Source organism: Ipomoea triloba, chromosome 1 (assembly GCF_003576645.1).
Source record: "Ipomoea triloba cultivar NCNSP0323 chromosome 1, ASM357664v1".
In the NCBI taxonomy this organism is placed as follows: Eukaryota; Viridiplantae; Streptophyta; class Magnoliopsida; order Solanales; family Convolvulaceae; genus Ipomoea; species Ipomoea triloba.
In genome coordinates this window covers 20,129,822-20,141,127 of record NC_044916.1, presented here as the reverse complement: position 1 = coordinate 20,141,127, position 11,306 = coordinate 20,129,822, and the positions used below count along the sequence as shown (strand labels likewise).

Below are 11,306 nucleotides of genomic sequence, written 5' to 3'. Positions count from 1 at the left end.
CGAACAAGAATATCCTACATATACCTTTTCTGAGACAGAAAGTAACCACCGCCATATGCCAGAGTTTCAATACCGAGGAAGAAACCAGGTGTGCCCAGATCCCTGATCTTGAATGCAGTTGAAAGACGACGAAGGAGAGAATCAACCAAGGCAGTGTCGTTACCCATCATAATGATGTCATCTACATAAACAAGTAGATATACCCGAGAGTCCCCTGATGTATAGAAAAATAATGAAACATCGGTTTTGGAGGACGAAAAACCTGCTGAGATTAAAAAGTCGTGCAGTCGCTTAAACCAAGCACGTGGAGCTTGCTTCAAGCCATATAACGATCGTTAGAGATGACAAACATGATCATGATGTAGAGGGTCTTCATATCCGGGCGGTTGCTTCATGTAAACCGTTTCTGGTAGGTGACCATTTAGAAACGCATTGTGAACATCCAGCTGTCGAAGAGTCCACGAATGAGTAACCGCAAGAGAGAATAACAGCCTGACTGTTGTGGGTTTGACCACGGGACTGAAGGTGTCAAAAAAATCATCCCCTGCTACTTGATTGAAACCTTTTGCAACTAGACAAGCTTTATACCTTTCGACGGTGCTGTCGGCTTTACGTTTGGTGCGATACACCCACTTACACCCAATGATATTCATAAGCGGAGACACATGCACTAGTTTCTAGGTGTTGTTGTGTAGCAACGCATTAAACTCCGTATCCATCGCATCCCTCCAGTGCACGTGTTTGACAACTTGAGTATAACAGCTCGGGTCAGTGGTCGTATGAAGAGCATAGAACTGCTCACCGGTACCCCGAGTCTTTTTGCGTGTTCGCATAGCATGACCACCTGTTGATGCTTGAGTGGTGGTAACCGGGGGCCCTGTAGTTGACGTTGATAGTTGGGCATCAGACTCAGTCCGTGACGAAGACGGCGGAATATCAGGAGTCTCAGATGTGTTTGATACCGAAGGTATATTGAGCGGCAAAGGTGGAGAATTCGGAAGTAACGGAGCGGTTGCCCAGGGTGTAGTAGGAGTGCCTGGTGGTTCATTTTCCTGCAAGTTAGCTTGAAAAGGAAAAATATTTTCAGCAAAGCGCACATGGCAACAGATATAGACTTTTCCAGTGTTAAGGTCTAAGCAACGGTATCCCCGATAAGAAACTGGATAACCTAGGAAAACACAAGGCGCAGACCTATACTCGATTTTGTGACGGTTGTAGGGTCGTAGATATGGGAAACACTGACACCCGAAGACTCGAAAGAAAGAATAAGGTGGATGGACACTGTATATTTTGTAATGAGGAGTCTAAAAATTTATAGCAGAAGAGGGTAAGCAGTTGATTAAAAAGGTTGCAGACTCAAAAGCGTAGTCCCAATATTTAAGGGGGGTAGAACTTTGGGCAAGTAAAGATAAGCCTGTTTCGACAATGTGACGATTACGGCGCTCGACCCTCCCATTTTGTTCGTGTGTATAGGCACATGATTGGCGATGTATAATTCCCAGGGATTCGAATATAGTATGTAACCGACGATATTCTCCTCCTAAATCAGACTGTATGGCTTTGATAGAACGCGAAAACCGACGTTCTACCATTGCCCGAAATAACGTAAATTTTTTTATAAATATCGGACTTTACACGAAGAGGATAAAACCAGGTATACCTAGAATAATCATCTACGAATAACACAAAGTAACGACACCCTGAACTGGAAATCGCAGGTGACGGACCCCAAATGTCCGTAAAAATTAAATCTAGTACATTTTTAGTATTATTTTGAACTCTATCTAGTGGAAACCGAGACGATTTGCCGAGTTGACAAGCCAAGCAAACGTCCAACGAACCGACTTTATGAGATGTGACTGGATAGTGTTTCAAAACACGCTGGAGGACTTGACCGTGCGGGTGACCCAAACGTTGATGCCAAACGTCTGACGAGGCTCGGGCGGTAAGAAATGCATTGTGACTATTTGGAAGAAGTAACCGGTACAAACCGCCCGAAGTGGATCCCTTAAGAAGTATTGCCTGAGTTGTGCAATCCTTCACAAGAAAGCAATTTTTGTGAAATTCAAAGTACACATTATTTTCATTAGTAAATTTATAAACAGACAGTGACGGGAGCGATAAATTAGGGACATGGAGGATATTAGACATTTTTAATGGGTGCGACTCAGATGGGATAACCGTGCAACCCACACTAGATATGTCCAAACCTGTACCATTGCCTACTTTCAGAACGTCAGACCCCGTGTATGGTTCTGAATGATCCAGCAGGTGAGCGTCCGGCGTTGCGTGAGAGGTGGCTCCCGTGTCAGGATACCATGCGTCGGCGGATGTAGTTGTTGACGAGTCACCAGCGAACGCAGCATGAGCTTGATTAGCCGGTCGATCGTCGTAACGCCGGAAACAGGTCACCGCCGTGTGACCGTGTGATCTGCAAATTTGGCAGCGCGGCACACCGCCTCTGCCACCGCGTCCTGGGTTCCCGGAGCCACGGCCTCTCCAGTGCCGACCACCACGACCACCGGATTGGCGACCGCCGCTTCCACTGGATCCACTCCTGCCGCGACCAGCGAAGAAAGCCGCAGGTGAGCTCTGCGTCACTGTTGAATCAGCGACGGCGAATTCATCCGCATGGATGAATTCCTGGGCCTGTAAATGGTCGGCCAGTTGAGGAAGGGTTAAGGGCGTCGCGACTGCTGTGAGGGTGCTCGCCATAGCACGAAACTCCGGGCGCAACCCACGGAGGACGTACAAGATCTGCTCGTCGGCGGAGAGAGGCCGGCCGGCGAGCGACAATGCTTCCACGATCATTTGTGCTTGGCCAAGATACTCCGCGGGCGTGGAGTTCCCTTGGCGGAGCGTCTGGAACTGTCCAAGTAAACTGAGGCATCGGGTACGAGACTGCGATGCAAGAGCCGCCGTGATGGAATCCCAAACGGCGCGAGACGTTTCCTTTCCAACCGCCAGGTACATGACCTCGCTTGTAAGCGAGGAGACTATAAGCGAGAGGATCGCTTGATCCTGTTGGATCCACGGCAGGTAGGCAGGGTTCGGGATAGCTGGTGCCGCAGCAGTCGCCGGCGCAGCAGCGGGGAGGGTGGCGGGTGGGCATGGCAGTGAACCATCGATATATCCCAACAGACCTTGGCTGCGTAACAGTGGAAGAATTTGTGTCCTCCAGTAAATGTAGTTTCGGGCATTCAACTTGATGGAGACATGGTGGTTTGCCGATGAGAGGGTGGGAGTCGGTGACGGTATTGCGGCAATGGAGGGGGTGATCGCTCCCTCGCCGGATGGTGTAGCCATCGAAAAAAAAAATTCGGGTAAGTTACGGGAAGGTAGGGGAGGAGAGAGGATCCTAACCTAGGCTGATACCAGATGAACGTAGAATCTGATTCAATACAACTGAATTACAGAGTCCTAGTACCTATATGAGAGTTAGCTATAACCTCCCCTATTCTACAGGTACTAAACATTGACTAGCTATTAATAAAAAATATTTAGGACTATATAATATAAAACATTACTGACACAATTTTCCTTCCTTTTAATATTATACTAATTAAGGATTTAATTTTTTTTATCAAGAAACGGAGGGTAATACCTAAGGAATAATTAATTAAGGATTTAATGAATTATGAAATTCATGCTAATTAAGATAATAATGATCCATACTTCATATTACTATTAGGATGATCAATAGCTAAAAAATGACAAGGTCAATTTTATAAATATTAGTATAAGGGAATGAACTTAGGGATTTCATACATCTATTTATTTAATGTAATAAAACTAATTAGACCAAATCAATTCTTTTTGCAAACTAGCACCAACAAAAAAAATAAGTGGACAAGCAATGAATACTGATGAGGACATGGGACCCAGGAGACCCATTTTATTGGATAAGATTTGGCCCAAGGGGGTAGCAGAGGAGAATGGTGGCCCAATAAGGAAAAATTCATGATGGGCTAGCAAGGTGGAATGTTGGGTGGCTCAGGTGAACGAAGGAGGCCTGGCCCACCTTATCCGGCCATGGCGTGGTCACCCGCCTACCTCCTACAGTCATGGTATGGTCGCATGCCTACCTCCTACAGTCATGGTATGGTCGCATGCCTACCTCCTCCAACCATAGCGTGGCCGCCCGCCTACCTTGTCTGGCTATAGCGTAGCCGCCTGCCTACATCCTCCAACTATGGTGTGACTGCCCTCTTACCTTCTCCGCCCATGGTGTCACCGCGCGCCTGCCTCATCCATCCATGGCATCGTAGCCAGCCTACCTCCTCCGACCATGGTGTAACACCCCCAATTTTTTATATACAAAATTAAACATAAATAAATAATCTTTCTCACAAACCATACTGAAAATAAATGCGGAAGCGAATTCAAACTCTAAACCAATGGGGTGTTATGCCACGCTTGGACCACCACTAAGCCCAAACGCACAGGCTACAAAGCTTTCTAACTGCAATCCATATTACTACAATTCACTAACCAATTTACAAATCAACTATAATACAACATTTTGGGTTCTATACTAAACCATTAAACCAAGAGTCAACTCCAAGAGGTAACTAGTTCTACGTCGCGCTCTCAAACTAGCCACAAATTTCAGATCCTGAAAACATTAAGGTTGGAAAAACACAAACAAACAGAATTAGCATAAAATGCTAAGTAAGCTCTACCCCGCCCTGTAAAATAATACATTAATAGTTTGGAAAATAGATATACTTTAAAATAGATTTTTATACTTAAGTAGACCATACTCCATAAACCATTTAGCCAAAGACTTAAAAAGAGCGTTTCCAAAAGGATTTTCCATCATAGATAGTAGTTCTCAAAAGATTTAACTCACACCAAGGATAAGCAACATATAAACTTTCTCAAGTATAATATTAAATATACTTAAAGCAATATAGTAATTTTATAACCATCGCTAGTCACTCACAAGGTATCATAAGTAAGGAGAATTCATAAAATAGCCTTTCTCAACATCTCTATATATCATTTCAAAGCATAACTTTCCAAATACTCATTATAGATAAATAGTATAATTCAAGTATGGAAGAATGTATATAGCTCATTACTTATAAATATTTCCAAACCATAGTATATGTATATGGAGGAATTCAAATCATATAGTTTACTCAACCAATAATCATTTCAAGGTATAAATTTTCTCAAGTCATTCTCAAATATCAATATAGTAAAACAATACATAAGTGGAGGTATCCCAATCATCCCAAATCATAATCGAAGAGTCATATATCACCAGTGTGGAAGTAACAATGGGCCTAGCAAGGCAGGAACTCCACCGCAGCGAAGCCCTAGTGAACGGTGCTTCCCACACAACCGCCACCACCACCTACCAGTGGAACCTCACTTCTCACAATATCAATCACTCTCAATATCAATGGAAACAAGACTAAAACCTTAAGTGTGCACACCCCCTAATTGGGATTCTAAGCCCAACGGGTAGTTACTAGTCCTAGCAACCCAGGATTTTTCTACCAGGTTACTCCTCAAATACTAACCCATAGGGCCTCAGCCCATATCACAATTCACATCACAATCCACACAGAAAGGGATAAACCTCCAAAAATAATACATTTTTACATAATTCCTCCAATAATAATAATAGTCATTCAAAATAGGTTTTTTATAAACATTCTCATTTGCCCATAGGCTATTCAAATCATAGTTTTCACTCATCAATATGTTTAGGTTTTCAACCACAATTTCTCAAAGTAGGAGTTCCACCGAACTCTATAGTAGTATAATTACATATCACAAAAGTATAGATTCTTGAAATACTCTAACCAATCCCAATTATAACAGATTTGGAAATCACAAGTCAACACAAAAATAACCATAATTTGCTATTTATCATATTTTGAACCAAAAAGCATTTTTAAAATAGTTTAAGGACACAATTAAGATAAAGAGCACATTTGATAGGGCAAAGTAGTTTTGATGGACATAGAAACTTACCTTAAAGCTAAAGCTCATAACGCAAGCACATCCAATCTTGGACTCAACTCATAGCTCGTCCACAATAGGGAATCTGTGAATCGATTAAAATCTTAATTTATTAACCATTGCCATCATTATCATTCTCATTGATTTAATAAGATAATCAACCTAGTATCGTTCCCTCTCAACGACAATACTCATCTAACACCCAATCAATTATCCATCATTCATCACTAATAGTCTTCATTATCAAACTCATCATCTTTAGTCCAAAATCACCATTATCAACTTTAATTCATCATCATCTCAAAATTAATAATAATCACCATCTTTATTATTATTGGCAACTTAGTCATCACATACCCATACTTCTTATCAACTAAACACCGTTCTTTACCATAATCCACCTCATTACACTATAAGCACCATACTTAAGCTCAATAAGGATAATTAATCATTTATACCTCATAATTAGTCCATAACCCTCAACTATTAAGCAATAAGCCCAAACATTAAACACTAAGCACCCAATTAAGCTTTAATTATCATCTCATAATTATTATCAATAACCCAATCATTTCTCATCATTTCATAATCACAACGTTATTAGTCCTTAATCCACCTATTATTAATCATTTAATAATTAACATTAATCTTTATTAACCATAATAGTCACCTCTAATCACCGACATCATTAACTCGTCATTGCTAGCTCATAATCACCATCACTACACTAAACATTATTTAATCATCACCATCAAATTACGATATCAACATCAACAATAAATCAAAAATTACTAATCGCCCTTCACTCATATATTATTATCAACTCTAATTACCCTTCAAAAATACCATTAAACTCATAATCACCTAATTATAATTTAACCACCTCATAATCATCAATCTTTAATCACCAATTTAAACCATAATCCATAATTACCAGTACTTACAAATCCTAATCATCATTGACACTAATTCACAATAATTAAACCATAAGCATTAAGCAAGGTCATTACCTCTTAATCCATTATTAATCCATCCTTAATCTGCTAACTGCCACTGTAAATCTATAATCCATCAACACTCTGCCACCATCCCTGCTTCGCCAGTCAAGTCACGCCTCCACCACCGCCTGCTACGCCGAGCGAAAGGAGAGAGAGATGGTGGTTCGAGGAGGATCTTGGTCTACTGTGTTCGCTAGTCTGCAACTTCACGAGAGAGACGGGAAGGAGAGGAGGAGCCGCCGGACTGCCTCGCCGCCGTCGACACCACCGGAGGTCCGTCGCTGCTCTATCTTGCCGTTGATCTGCTTGCGTCGAGAGGTAAGGGAAACGAGAGACGAGAGGGAGAGATCAGATAGAGAGAATAGGGCTTTTTAATTTGGGGTCTTTTGGGCAATGAACAATAATATGGTAGCCAATGTACATATATATCTATATATAAATACTTGAGTTAAGATTTGTTTTGGGCTTAAAATAATTGGGCTTGAGTAAATTGGGCTAAAAACTATGTAGGCTTAGGAGATTAAATAATTTGGGCTAGTAGATTGGGTCATAAATAGTTTTGAGTTTAAACTTGAGCTCAAAATAATAATATAAGGATCACAGGTTCGTCTCAGATAGAATTTTAGGTTAAAATTTTGATAAATAAATTTATTCCCTAAATAAGGCTTTTTAAACCATAAATGAATATATAAATATTTTGTACCAAATCATTTAAAATAAAGAGTCTAAAATATTTAATTATACTCTTGCTCGACGAAAATTTCTTGTAGAAACTAAATTACATAAATAATTTTATTTTAAAAGCTTAATAAAATAGGAGTTTAGAGAACATGATTTTTGGATAACAAAATTATAAGGTATAAAATAATTTATTTGAACTAATGAACTCTAAAGCAAGAATAATTTGTTTTCTAAAGTATTTGGGCTAAAAATATTTAAGATTGAAAAATAAATTTCTATTTTCAAAATATTTTATTAAAATAAGGTGGTTCAGAATATCGGGATGTTACATATGGTGTGGCCGCCCACCTACCTCCTCCGACCATGGTGTGCCCACCCACCTACTTTTTCCAGCCATAGCGTGGCCGCTAGCCTACCTCTGACCATGATGTTGCCGCTCGCTTACCTTCTCTAGTCATGATGTCACCGCCCATTTACCACCTTCAGTCGTGGCGTGGCCGTCCGCCGACCTCCTCCGACCATGGCGTCGCTGCCCGTCCATGGCATAACCGCCCGTTGACCTCCTTTATGACGTGGCTATGCTGCCCCATGGGTGGTCGGTGGTAGTTGTAGGACAGAATAAGTCGATTTTATGCAATATATATATATATACACACACACACACACATACATACATATATATAACACAAATGATGGGATATATTTTACGGAAAAATGATCCCAACACTACTAGTACGAAACTAGTACAAGGATATAATTTTATAGAAAAATTAATACCACCACAATTTGGTTTAAAACCAAAACAGTGTACATACATACATACATACATACATACATACATACATACATATATATAATTTGGTTTAAAACCAAAACAGTATACATACATACATACATACATACATATATATATATATATATATATATATAAGGGATATAAATTTAAGAACTAATCCCACGTACCAAGAAAAAGAGAAGAAGAAGCGAAGGATCCAAGTCTAGCTAAACACTCTTTCCTTAAAACCGATTCCATACCTCCCGAGAGTGCTAGGAGCACTATACTGTCGGTCTCCAAGGATAAAATGGATCAGCGGAGCTATAGTTTGAGCACTCAAACTATAACCCTTCGGCGAACTAGAACAACGGGCTTGAACACAAGCTTTTCGTAAATGAATGAGCAGAGTTTTGGGAGAGAGTAACAATGTTTTTGGAGTGAAAATTATGTTTTTCTTGGCTTGTAAATCACTGCCCAAAACACACAAATTATATAAGGGAGGTAGGGTTAAATAGCATTTAATCATGGCATTAAACTGATAATAAAATCAATCAAATAACTCCCGTAACCGCAGACCATTATCTGAGAATAACATAATTTTGTTCGTGCATCGTACGGGTAAAACGCTAGTAGTAGTAATAATAACAATCATAATACTAATACTAATAATAATAATAGTCTCTATATATAAAATAGCAACAACAATAGCATTAATGGCAGTCATCTAAACGGCGTCGTAAATGCTTGCATTTTTTCACAAATTCCCACCCAACCATAAACGGCGTCGTTTGGCAGTTGGACTTTGTAGGATAACCAGCGCGTCGTTACGCGTATTGTAATTAGGTTTTACCAACAGTTCAACATTTAATTTACACGTTTAGAAGGATCCAATTTCATCAAGTTATTTTCAAATTTGCCGGTAACGATTTCCGGCAAATTGAATAGGAAACCAAATCGTCACTAACGATTCGAGTATCCATGAACCATTATAGATGTCCTTCACGCTCAACATTATATACAGCCATATATACTCTAGCCGTCATTAACGATTAGAGTATCAAGGCAACCATTAATACAACACATTTAGAACTCTGGATCTTCTAGACATCTACATCTCACATATATATTACATGTTATATTAAGCTAGACTAAATACAGATACAGATACAGATACATTCTCCATATTTAGCTTTTGCGTTCTGGTGCACAACTATTTTGTTTCATGGGGATGTATTGTCTCGCCAACCATTTAACTGCCTCCAACAGACGTAGTGCTATGAAGCTACGAGTGATGCGTACGTACTGTGTAATGGAAAGGAGAGGGTCTACTGAGATCAAGAGCAAAGAGGTAGTCTTTCATGACGAAGAGGTAAGTATTTTCTGCAAAAAATACTTCATGAATCTGCAAAAAAAAATGAGTTCTACGTTAGTTTTTCTGTACAAATGCTTCATGAATCTGCAAAAAATTGTGTTTGTAATTTTTGTGTTTTTGGTACAAATTCATTATCAAATGCTTAATGAGTCTGTAATATTCGATTTAGTTTTGTTTAAATCTTTTTCTACAAATGCTAAGCACATAAATATGGATTTATCTGTTCAGGGGACTGTTATCCATGCCCATATACCAAAGGACATTCTTCCTAAATTCCTTAACAGTTTTGTTGAAGGAGATGTCTATTGTGTAAAAAACTTCTTTGTGGTAGCAAACTGACATACTTATAAAACCAGTATGCATGAATACATGTTGCAATTCAATGGTGAGACTATTATGAAAGAGTATAGGTTTGCAAATTTCCCCAGACACATGTACAGAATCATGGCATTCCAAAGTTTGAGGAGTAACCCAACCTTAAATGACAAAGAGCTGTTTGGTAAGCATTCAAAACTGAGATTTCAGTCCATTAATTAGTGTAGAATAATTTTTACTGTTTTCTTCCTTTTTTTGACAAAGAGCTTTTCTTATAGATTTAATTGGTCGTGTGGTTCAAATACATGCTCCACAACAGAAGACCATTAATGGCAATGATACTAGACTAATTGACTTTGTTATAGAAGATTCACAGTAAGTAAAGTATTTACTGTTTTTAAACATAAATTTTTATCCTGTCTCTCTAATCGCTAAATATTTTCATTTGATTGCTTTAAAAAATATGGGTAATCATCTAACCTGTACATTCTGGGATGAACATGTTGCAAAAATTGAGCCTTTCTATCAATCTCCTGGTAATGAGCCTCTGTATGTTTTGATCCAGTTTTATAAACTGAAATTTGGTGTTAGAGGTAAGTCACTGAGTTGTTTATCAAAGTAGATTAAATTTGATTCTAGATGTATACCTATACTAACATACACAGATATAATTTCAGATGGTGATGTAAAAATCTGCTCTTCCTAGGATGTCACTCAAATTCACTTTAATATTGACTGTCCTGAAATGCAGCAGTTTAAAGAAAGGTAAGTTTACATGAACTGATATCTCTTAACATTGTTTTTAAATTTGTTATTAACTCTTTTTTATAATTTACAGTATGACAGAGCTCTCACAGCAAACACCCATGCGCAGTATAGCTTCCATGTCTAGCATGAGTTTCACAAACACTCATGATGATTCAAGCACTCAATCAATGGAACTCATTACCATTACTGATCTCTATGACAACGAACATGTAATTACAAATAAATCACATTTGCAGTTTCTTATTCATTAATTTAATTTCTCTATTCAATTTTTTTTCCAGTTTGGTGACTTTTGGATAGCTGCAAGGATAAATGGTGTTGAAAATCCAAGTGATTGGTTTTATATTTCCTATCCTCATAAGGGTTGCAATAAAAAACTCAAACTTTCTGAGGGTGTCAATAAGTGTTTCAAATGTAATAA

General features: G+C 39.0%; 1 long non-coding RNA gene across 1 annotated transcript; it reads right to left on the bottom strand.

The window, feature by feature from the left end:
* Positions 1 to 3,743: 3,743 nt before the first annotated feature.
* On the bottom strand, positions 3,744 to 7,357 carry LOC116020143. The gene is made up of 3 exons (XR_004098800.1): positions 6,987 to 7,357; positions 5,989 to 6,061; positions 3,744 to 4,615 (listed from the first exon to the last, which is right to left on the bottom strand). It is a non-coding gene; the product is annotated as an uncharacterized LOC116020143 (long non-coding RNA).
* Between the last annotated feature and the right edge of the window lie 3,949 nt (positions 7,358 to 11,306).